The sequence below is a fragment of the Lolium perenne genome, chromosome 3, assembly GCF_019359855.2.
Source record: "Lolium perenne isolate Kyuss_39 chromosome 3, Kyuss_2.0, whole genome shotgun sequence".
NCBI lineage: Eukaryota > Viridiplantae > Streptophyta > Magnoliopsida > Poales > Poaceae > Lolium > Lolium perenne.
Window position 1 is genome coordinate 348,738,968 of NC_067246.2, and position 11,717 is coordinate 348,750,684.

General features: G+C 49.2%; 1 long non-coding RNA gene across 1 annotated transcript; it reads left to right on the plus strand.

Moving 5' to 3' along the window:
- Positions 1-1,427: 1,427 nt before the first annotated feature.
- LOC139837757 (uncharacterized) lies at positions 1,428-2,148 on the plus strand. The gene is made up of 3 exons (XR_011754424.1): positions 1,428-1,548; positions 1,636-1,804; positions 1,897-2,148. It is a non-coding gene; the product is annotated as an uncharacterized lncRNA (long non-coding RNA).
- The last annotated feature ends 9,569 nt before the right edge of the window (positions 2,149-11,717 follow it).

The window sequence follows — 11,717 nt, forward strand, 5'->3', positions numbered from 1 at the left end:
AGAAATCATTCTTTGGGAAAAGAAAAACATCAAGCTTCCAGGTTGGGTAGCCCCTAGTACTAGTCGTCCCGGGTCACCATCACCTCCTCCAAGTGATCGCAGGCCACCATCACCTCTTCCGACTGATCACATGTCGCCACCATCACCCTATGGGTACGACCATGACATCCGTAGTCCATCTCCATCTCCAGCGCCGCCGCCTGCGCCCACTAAGACTCGGAATGCACCCAGCCGGAAGCGTTTCAAGAGTCCTGTCCGCAAGCGGTCGCCCCTCCCAACAGTACCAAAGGTTCCTCCCCCCCCGTCCTTACGATCGTACTAATGACGAAAATGAGGCCATTGTAAAGAAACACGTGCATGAACAGCTTCATAAGGAAAAACCTCCAGCGCCAGTGCCATACACCGAGAAGCAAAAAGGATATGCTCTTGATTTTCTGAACACACCATCGCAATATGACTTACACGAGAAGAAGGATGACTACACACGCACACTTGCGAGGGTAATTGAGGACAAGGGCACTGCTAAGAAGAAGGATAGTGCTAGCACGAGCAAATCATCAGCTAGAAGTGTAGCCGGGAAGAAATCAAGTTCAACAAGTGCACCCCTCAAGGCCAAGCAAGCAGCGACAACGGGCAGAAAAAGAAAGGAAGTTCCCCAGCTCGGAGAACAGGCCAAACAATCGATCCCACCACTCAAAGTGTTAGATGTTCCCTTGGTGTACCAGGAACATGGTGATTTCGATCTGGAAGCAGCTGCGGCGCTAGCGGCTCAAGTTGGCTGTACCGTGGAGGAATTGCTGAGTGCCCGTGATGCAGTACTACCCATTGCTGATATAGCTCCTAAATTTGTCTACGGGGCCGACTTGGTCAGCAAAGAGCGGCTGCATAAACTGCCAACGCATATGCGGAATTTGCATCAGTGGTACCTTGATGCGTGCAAGGAGAACACAAGTTACATCGTGGCGGATATCCCAGAAGATTATTACTTCCGAAAGGAGGAGATCCATAACGAGATGAATGAACTCTGGCAGTTATTCAATTTAGACGCCCTCGACAAATCTCTCATGAGTTGCTACTGCTTGTAAGTTGTTAACTACATATAAGTTCATGTTCATTCAGTTGTTCCTGTTCATTGCATATACTCATTATATCTTATGTGTTCTCTTATGCAGACTGGAAGATCATTGAATGCAGAAGTAATAAGATGTTCAATGTTGGGTTTGTTGACCCAGATAAAGTACATCATGACACGGTAAAGAATAATGTCGAAGAAACGGGGGGAAACCTACTAAGGTTTATAGGGGAGCAAAGCTTCTGTGATTCAATACTGTTTCCTTACAACTACAAGTGAGAGTCTTACTGATCTGTTGTGCACATTCAATTTTTCTTACTCGATGTTATGTGTAATTCATGACGTATATATATAAACATGTGCAGTTTCCACTGGATTCTGCTAAATATTCAAGTTGATAAGGGAATAGTTGAAGTAAGGGACCCATTGAGTAGAGGCCTGGACGGGTTCCGCGACTTGCAGAACATTCTCCAGAGGTAATTTCAATCATTAATTGCCGCGCTATATCTTTCGTGAGATATCAATTAATTATCCACTCATTCAATCATTCTTTTGCCTGGCAGGTGTTGGAGAGCTTTGAAGAATAATATTGCGGGTAACTTCGCAGAGAAGCTAACATTTACTCTTGTACCGTGCGCTCAGCAGCCACAGGGGACGAATCTATGTGGATACTACGTTTGCGAGTCCATTCGCATGTTAACCACTGAGAAGCACAACGATAATAGATTCAACGTAAGCAATAACATTCACAACTTTAGTTTATTATCGTCAGTATTTCATTATCAAGATTGATATAGTCATATTCATCTCATTTTCCTATATAGGTCGACTTCATGCGGGAGAAGCTCCAACCACACGAGCACATACTAGGAATTACGGAGGAATTGGCGGGACTTCTAATGAAAGAAGTAATAGACGACAACGGCTTGTTTAGTCCAAATAGGCGCAACAAATGATCCCCATGTATTAGTTCGAATAGACGACGGGCTTTAGTCCCGGTGGTAGTGAGCTCCATGTATATGTGTAAGGGGAATCTACGAAGTTTTGCTCCCAATATTTGTTTGCTCGATCTATATATAATGAATGAACGTGTACAACTTGTAGTAGCGTACAAATATTTGTTATGCAACTTTTATTTTAAAATGAAAAAATGAAATAAAAGGGGGGGGGGGCGGTGGCGGGGGGGGGGGGGGGGCGGGTTGCTGCACACCACAAACCCAAAAGCAGCAGCGTTCTGCGCGCGCCACGTAGAGGCCCTTTTGTCGCGGGTGGTAATACCGCCCGCGACAAAAGGGTGTGCCCCTGGGGTACCCCGCGCCTGCCACGTGGTGGACCATATGTCGCGGGTGGTAAGCGACCCGCGACAAAAGGGTGGACCTTTTGTCGCGCCTTCGTTGTCGCGGGTGGCCGCCCGCGACAAAAGGCCCTTACGGCCCGCGACAAAATGGCTGTTTTCCACTAGTGATAGTATCTTGATGGACACTACATGCATATATGAATTTAAGAAATAGAGGAAAAATAGAAAAAATTACCTACGGAGGTGGCGCGGACTCAGGCGAGGGCAAGGGCGAAGACGACGACGCCAGCGGTGCGGACTCAGGCGAAGGCATGGACGATGGCAACGACAATGACGACGTCAGACGGCTTTGAAAGCGTGCAGGGATCATGGTGGCGACCACGGCGTCGGAGTCGGGAGGAGGGGAGGATTCGGTCTTGGCGGTTAGGGCAAATACGGGGATCTACAAGAATTATTTCCAAGTGAAGCACGGTGACGCCAACGCCGTTGTACTCTGCTGACGGGTCCGGTACCTCTGAACACGCCATCCAGGCCGGGACCAGCTCAGACAGGCTCAAGCCCCGTCAGAGAGAGGGTGGGTCAAAGCTATCCGTCACCACTGACCACAACTTGTGACGGGTATTATTAACCACCAGTCAGCGGTGTGCGGCCGTCAGAGATGTTCAGTCCAAACGGTGCCTAGCAGAAAACTTTCTGACGGGCGCCATAAGTACCCGTCCGCGATGTTAGTTAGTACTGATGGGCGTTGGTGTTGACCGGCTGTACTGCTGACCTCGTTTATCAGTGATGGATTTTCCTAACTCAAACTGGCATCATCTAGGGACACTACTGACCGGTTACTTAAGGGCCCATGCATTTTCTGCCCTCCAGGCTACAAGTATATAATTGAGGCGGGGGTGCTACATGTTGGGGTAAAGGAGACTGGGCGTACGAGCGACCGGATCAAGAGAAGGGCGACGTTTGTGCTTCGTGCGACGCATGTGTGTTTGTGCTTTGTGTTCGCGAGTGCGTGAACCCTGTCCAATTGGGTCTGGGCCCAAACTTTCATGTATTACGAGAGACGTGCATCACGATTACTAGTCATGAAAATCATGAGTGCTAGAACCATATGCGCGCCTTGCAGCGCGTTGATCCTCGATCTCGCTCTTTTTTTTTTTACAATTCTGGGTTTTATTAGAGGAGAGGACTTTATTCATCAAATAATAGCAACATCATTTAAAAAATTGATGAAATAAAATCAGGGGCACGGCCAGAATATCAGCCGAGGATCTCGAACTAAACGTTGTTTTAGCTAGAATATCAGCTACCTCATTAGTCTCTCGATGACAGTGTTGTAACGTCGTCCTCCCGAATTGCATAGACAATTGGTGACACTCCACAGTAATTGCAGCATCCTGTCCCATATGATCCTCAGTGTCTTGCAGAGCTTCCATGGCAGCTGCACAATCTGATTCCATCATGATTTTGTGGCATCCCATGTGCCTTGCCAAGTATAGGATGTTCCAAAGCACCAGGGTTTCTTCTGAACATGCACTGCTAACATGCGGTATGATACATGTAGCAGTAGCTATTAAATGTCCCCATTCATCCCGGATAACAGCCCCAATTCCTCCTTCCAAATTATCTGCCGAGAACGATGTATCTACATTGACCTTCACAAGCCCATGCAAAGGTTTTGACCACCCGTTTTTTTATCCCCGGCTTGTACTTGGGAGTTCTTGCTCAGATATATTTTGTCGCAAGCACCCTAATCACCACCATCGTCCTTTCAGCTGATTGCCCTGGTTCATCTTGGACAACTTGCCTTTGTTTCCATCATTTATACCATGCAGCGACTGCCACCAACTCTGGAAGGGCCAGATCATCAGGTGGAACAAGTTTAGTCGCCATGCCGTTCGTTTCCATATCTGTCTTCATTACAGGCCTCCCTTACTTGTTCTTCTAGGTTCAGATTCTTCCTGATCTCCTTCGCACTCTTGCAAGTGAAAAGCGCATGCTGGGCTTCATTATTCTGAACCAGATTGGAATGTTTGTCTCTTCTCTTCGCCATGTAACTTATTCGGCGGAACTACCGCAGGGCCACTTCATTCAGACAGCCGCTTTTCATTTGCCATCAGAAGGTACGCTGATCAGAAAGTATTTTTCATGTGCACATGCCTAGCAATCCTCTTGATAACTACCTAGCACAGCAAGTAAAACGCCATCCACATAGAAAAACAGTTATCTTCATCTTTTCAGGACTTATCATCATCTGAAGATCTTGCACAATGTTGAAATTCACACCATCTTTGCAAGTTATGGGCTGAAAATTATGGCGGTTTATTAGTCAAATTGACAATTGGGAAGTGAGCCTAGCTCAACTGGTTGGGGGAGTGGATGTACAAACCCAGCACCTAAGTTCAAATCCTCACGGACGCGAATTTAGGTTCCTATTTATACTTGAGGCCCAGGCTGGTCCTGGTACTCATGCAATTTATCTTGAGGACTATGCTTTAATCTTAACCAAGATTAAAAATCTTACTACTCATGCCAAATGACTGTGTGCATCTCTGGTTGGTGCAGAGGTCGGGAAGTGAAATTCTCCCCATTTTTAGAAACAGTTTGTCCCGCTCGAGGCGCTCCCTCCCGAGCGTCTCTGGCGGCGCCCTCCACCCCCAAACCCTAGGCGGCGCCTCCACCCTCTCACCCCCTGGCCACCCCCGTTGCCTCCCCGGTGGCGGTAGCGGCCCCCTCCGCGTCGAAGACGGTGGCAGGGATGGCGGTGTGCTACTGCTGGTTTTCCTCGAGAGTTGGGGGAATGTCGGCGGAAGCGCATGGCAGCGCGGCTGTTCGGGCCGGGGCTTGAGGCCCTCCGGCGGGGCGGCAGTGAGGAGATGGCGGCGCGCCCTCAGCATGTCTTCGGCGTGCATGGCGGCGAGCTAGGTTGTCGGGCCATGATCTGGGCTGACGTCGATCTGGCCAGATGGGTCCAGCCACGGCCGGGGTGGAGGGAGCTGGTGGTTCCTCGGATCGCCGGTACCTGCAGCCTTGCGCTAGGTCTGCATCCTTCCTCTCTTGTCACTCAGGCATGGAGGGACTGGCGGCGTGGGGGCCTGTTAGTCTAGCGGATAATGGCGGTGGTCCTAGGATTTCTCCTATCGCCAAGTTGATGATCTGCTGCTGCTTGTCCCCATCGATCTGGCGGAAGTGGCATGTTCCGAAAGGTTCCGCCAGCGCTCCACGAGGCGTTCTATGCCTGGAGTTTGCCGGATCGGGTGGGATTCGGTCGTGCGCACCCGTGTTTTACTCTGACCGTTTGGTTTCAGAGGGAGCGTCTCGAAGCTTTGCTGGCTGTTAATATCATGGAGCATATTCTCGTTCCGTGATGCTGGCGAAGAATGACATGGAAGCCGAGATCTGAGGTATAGCAATGGCGGCTCGAGTCTTGATGGTTATGAGGAATTGGCTTGGTGATTTGTGATTTGGAGCAGCGGCATGCAAGCGGGGATGACTGCACAGGAGAAGGTCATAGTCCTACCACTCCGGGTGAAAACCCAAGGTCTGGCCTTAGTTGGTTGTGTCTGGCAATGGTCTTGTTGGAGGCATTGTTTTGAGAGTGAGGACTTTCTTCAGGGTGAAAACCTAAGATCTATGATCGGGTGATGACGGTGTTTGTGCACTGTTTCCTTCCTGGAGGCGTCGCTTTTGAAGAAGCTGGACTTCAGGTGCTGTCTTGGTGGTGTTAGTACTGCTGTTTCAATGCATGAATCACTATAGCGGGACTTTTTTTTAAATTCTTCTTTCTTTTTTGGCTGTGTGCATCCGTAGTGCCGTTAGGGCAATGCGTTGTTGCAGAGGCTGGGTGTAATTGGTATCTTCGCGATATTAATATATACTCTTTATCGAAAAAAAGTCAGATTGACAATACAAATATTTGTTTCCTTTACATTCCCGATCCTATCAATTAAACATCTTTCGAGAATATCTCTACCATAAAGGTTTTCTCTCCAGGTACGACATGAGTGCTTCGTGTATGCTGATAGAATGTGTCCATTGAGAAACTAACTTCCTAATAACCTGAGGACAAAGTGTACGCAGGCTTGGATAGTAATCGCTAGCTTTGATCAGGCAACAGCTCAAAACTGAACAATCTCATGTCCTTTACAACCATACCTCCATGTTTAAAGGCGCCAATGAATTCCCGGCTGTCCCCAGTATTACCCCAAAACAATTAGAGATCAAACTATTCATCTTATTACAATTGTTTTATTCCACAACTTTTTAACTACGTACAGAAATTGAATGAACATGCTTCAACAACAGATGAAGCGATGATCCATGTATCGCCAAAAAGAAACCCAGAAACAACTATTTTCTGGTGATTGACAACATGAATAGAGAGACGTAGAAGAAAAGGGAGAACATACGTTATATCCCAGTAAACATGACATAACATCAGCACTAGTCAGTAAAGAAAACGATATCACACAATAGGAGAAGCCATTGACATCATAGCTATACCAACTGATCAATCAATACGTTTATGGCTAATGAGCAAGGTGTAAAACAGGACTTTGTACCCATCTTTCTGGAACCAATATGACAAACAAAAATTTAGTCTACTAAAAAGACTGAAATAATGGTTGTTTGGTATATATTTGTACTACACAAAAAAGTAAAAGGGTATAGTGTAACGGCCTGGAAAAGTAACCCTACTAGTTTTGCCTGTTGTTTTGTCTTCCCCGTCATCAAGACGTCATCATGCATATCATCTACATGTTTTTATCCAAACAAAAATTATTTTAAATAAAAAATATTTTGGTTTCCCTCTCATATGGTTTTATATCACCCTCCTCTTGTCTTCTCATTTGATAAACCCTAAAACCCAAAATTATAAACAAATAAAACATTTTCAAATGTTTTCAATTTCAAAATAAAAATTTGATGTTGGTTTGGTTTCAAAATGTTTTCAAAACAGATTTCAAAACCAAGTGGAAAAAGAAAAGAAAAGAAACCGTAACCCCTTTTTTTTCCTCCCTGGGCCTCCCCCCTTTTTTCCTCCCTGGGCCTCCCCTCTTTTTCCTTCCTCCTCCGGCCCATCTCCTTTTCAGCCCACCTCTCTGGCCTGCATACCCCTTTGGGTAAATGACTCTGTCTCCTCTTCCCCGTCACCATCTTCCTCCTCACCATATCGGGTAATGGCACGGCGCCATGCCGATCGATGGCCTCCCTTCTCCCCCTCTTCTACAAAACTGCTGGAGACGCCCCCTGTAGAACCCTAACCTCTTCCCTCCTCTCGCGCCGCCATCCTCTCCACCTCCCTCTCTCTTTTCTTCGACGACAGAGAGTGGAACCGAGAGCTCCATCCTCCTCGTTGTCGCCCCATCGACTCCGACCATCCCGCGACCAACCAAGACCACAACGAGCACCGCCTCACTTCCCTCATCCTCATCGTCGCTAGAATCGATCCTAGGGGTCTTTCAATCGAGCACTTCTTCGTTGTTCCCTTCTCCGACCGTTGGCGAGGTTTCGCCGATTACGGCCATTCTAGTACTCCTCTGGCCCGTCCGAGCCATCCGTCACGCTCCAGGTGATACGGAACACCGTTTCCACCTCTTCGCTGAGCCTCGCGCGTCCTCCTTCATCAAGCTCGTCATCGCCTTCACCACAGTCACCGCGACTAATGTGGGCATTACCCTTCGGGTATCCGACATTAGGCTACCTCCCTTGGCCCAACTAGGGGCCCCTAAGGATTGAACAAGACCAAGGTGGGACCGTACGTCGGTTGCAACGGAGGATACTTACCAAGAGACGGATTCTTGATGGACAAGGTAGGAAGACGTCGACGAAGGAAAGACTAGATCAGATCTCATTGTAACCTAGTCGAGTTCGGACAGGATTCTCGGGACCTGGCCTGCTTTATAAGGGCCAGGAGAGGGCCTGTCGAACCTCAGAACAACAATAGTACGTAGAACCATCGCAATCTAGAGCTCAAACCATAGAATCCTTGCCTCCCGGTGAGTCGACCATAGCAAGCCTATCGGCTACCCCATTGTAACCCAACATTTTCGATAAATCAAGATCAGACAAGCAGGAAGTAAGGGTTTTACCTCATCGAGGGCCCCGAACCTGGGTAAATCTCTCTCCCCGTTTGTTTGTTATCCGATGACTAGTGTTAGCCCGCAGGATTCCGTCAACCCTAAGCCCCTCATGGTGGGCATTGCCGAGGAGCACCCTCGTGAATTGGTGCCGTCTGTGGGAAATCTGCTGGTACAAGGCACTTCATCGGCTGCTTCGATCACGTCGGCTACGCCGGCATCATCATCATCATCGGCACCATCATCGCCAAGCTCGGGGAACTCGATTCGTTTTGGGTCCTTCAAGTTCACTCCGCACACCGATGCGTCGCGCTCGGCCTTCTCAGGCCTGCGTGGCGGTATGGAAATGACATTCGGGAGCGTCCACTTCTGCGTCGACTCCGGGGGGTTCTTCGGCTCCCTGGCCTGATCGCTCCTGGCGCAGCAACGACCACGACTTCATCGAAGCTGCATCAACTGCTTCGTCTCCAATCACGGCCGATCTGTCGGCTGCGTCTTCCGTATCAACTCCAGAGTCTTCATCATCACCGTCATCGCGCCGATCTACGTCCTTCATGTCTGTCGGATCTGATGACTCCGGATCATCGGATCTAAGTTTGTACTACTGCCTCAACTGCGACACTAGGCACAGACTTGGCTCAGATGATTCGCCTTTCGTCTGCAGCGCCAAGTATTCCTCCAAAGAAGACAGTATCGACGATGTCCCCCTAGTAGCCGCATCAAAAGCAGCTTATCACCAAATCTACGCTATCATCAATCCCCTTACGGGAGCCGAGATCTCCGAAGGAGAGTGCACCCCGCGCGTTAACCGCGACAGGCGACGAGATGCCGAGGCTAGCGGCAGCAACGACAGCGCGTACACCATCACCGGAGAAGAGTGGGAAGCTGCTCGGAACGCCGTGGCCAATAATACTCGGCTTCCCGTCGGAGTGTCGGTAGGTACCCTTAGTGCATATCATGTTATTCTGGAGAAAAATCGAGTTTGGTTGGCAGGCGAGCAAGCCGACCTAGATCGGCGCCGGCAAGCAGCTGACCAATCAAGCGAACGACGAAGGGGGCTACCCTCTCCCGGGAGCGCCTCTAGAAGCAATCAAGGATCAGGGAGGTTTCGCCCGCGTATCCCTCGACTCTCAGAAGCCGATGCAAGGGAAATTACTTCAAATCTCTCCAACTCTTTCATGACCATGGATACGGCGGGCATGATCAGGCCCAAAACTGTCGAAGGAGCAACAGCTAACCTCGCAGCTTACTTGATCAACAACCGGCCAACACCCAATGATCCGATGGCGCAAGCTCATCGAGGCGCCCTGGAAAGTCTTGCGATCCTCGGAGACAAGCTCACCCATAGAAAAGAGAAAACTACACATCACAGCAGCGGGTCTAAGCACCGCTCATCATCAAAGGACGCCCGTGATGATATCAAGCAGAGTAGGATTGACAAAGCTCGCCGGCGACGTGCTACGAGAGAAGGTTATGACAGCGATGATTCCGAAGAAACCCAAGAACACGATGGGGAACTCCGAGGTGCCGACTGTTTAAGCCACAAGATTCGGGAGGCAATGCCGCCGAAGAGATTCAAGCCAACACCTACTGATGCCGCCAAGTACGACGGTTAGCAAGAGCCAAAGTCTTGGATAGATGACTACCTAAAGACCGTGATCTTGCACAAAGGAAACCAAGTGCCGGCTATGCAATGTCTGCAGCTGTATCTGAAAGATTCGGCACGAGCATGGTTGAGAGGTCTGCCGAAGGAATCCATTAGGTCCTGGGAAGACTTAGTCGTTTCTTTTGTCAAAAATCTCCAGGCCACGTACAAGAGGCCTGTCGGAATCGAAGAGTTGCGCCAGTGCCATCAAAAGCCGAAGGAGTCAATGCGTGCATATATCGGGCGCTTCACCAAACTTCTGAACGTTGTCGAAGATGTCTCTGTCGACAGGGCGATCGACGCCTTCAGCGATGGCATCCGACGAGAATCCTACATCGAAGAACTTGGTCTAAAGAAGCCATAGACCATCACTAAACTCATGGAAATTGCCAACAGCTAGGCTGATGGAGAAGACCACGTGCGGAAGCCACGCCTACGCAGTGACGACGAGGAGGATGATCAGAAGCATGATTCAGGGCACCGATGTGACCGTCGCAAAAAGAGAAGAGACCGGGGGTACGAGACCTTCGGTGACACCAACGTCGTTGCTGCAGGATACACTGATCGACGTGACGACCGATACGATGATCGGTGCAGAGATAGACGCGACGATCATCGAGATGGCAACCGCGGTGGATCCGGTGGCAGCCGAGGCAATTACAGGGAGCGACCACCACGGGTTCCGGAACTACTGTTTGCTGAGCAGCTCAATGCCCCTTGTTACATACATTCGTATATCGACCCGAAAGATAACACCAAGAAATCGAGTCATCTACTCAGGGACTGCCGACAGTTCCTCGATCTTCAGAAGTTTTACGAATCAAATAAAGGGCAGACGCAGCTCCCGAACCCACCACCGCCACCACAGCATCAGGTTCAGCAAGTTTAGAATCGTGCTTCCAATGAAGCTTTTCCTCCACCGCGAGGTCAGATGAGCATGATCCACAAGACTGGTGTCTCCAGAAGGGAGATGAAGAAGCTTACGCAAGAACTCAATCTTGCAGAAGGCACTATAGCGAACGTTCCAGAATTCATCGACTAGTCCGCACAAAGTATCCTGTTCAGCAGGGCCGACCACCCGATGTTAATTCCAAGGCCAGGCCACGCTGCTTTGGTACTCGAAGCACAAATCGGTGGATTCAACATGAGCAAAGTGTTCATGGATGGTGGAAGCGGATTGAATCTAATATTCGCAAGTACGGTCAAGGCAATGGGCATTGCACCCGATATGTTACAAGAATATGATACGTGCTTTCATGGCATTACGCCAACCTTGCCAGCATACCCTCTCGGCAAGATCTCCTTGAATGTAGTCTTCGGGAAACCCGACAATTACAGGAGAGAAAGGCTCGAGTTCGAGGTAGTGAATTGGGAATTCATGGCTGTGCCAAATTCATGGCTATCCTTGGAAGACCAGCTTATGCCAAATTCATGGCTGTGCCTCATTACGCATATCTGAAGCTCAAGATGCCGGGCAACAATGGAACCAATATTACGGTTCACGGAAGCTTTTCTCGGTCAGACAATTGTGATCGGGATTTTCAGAAGATCGCCGCTAAGTTTGGGATAAAATAGGAAGTCAAGACTCTGGATGTTATTCCCAAACACTTAACTCTCGAAAGCAAG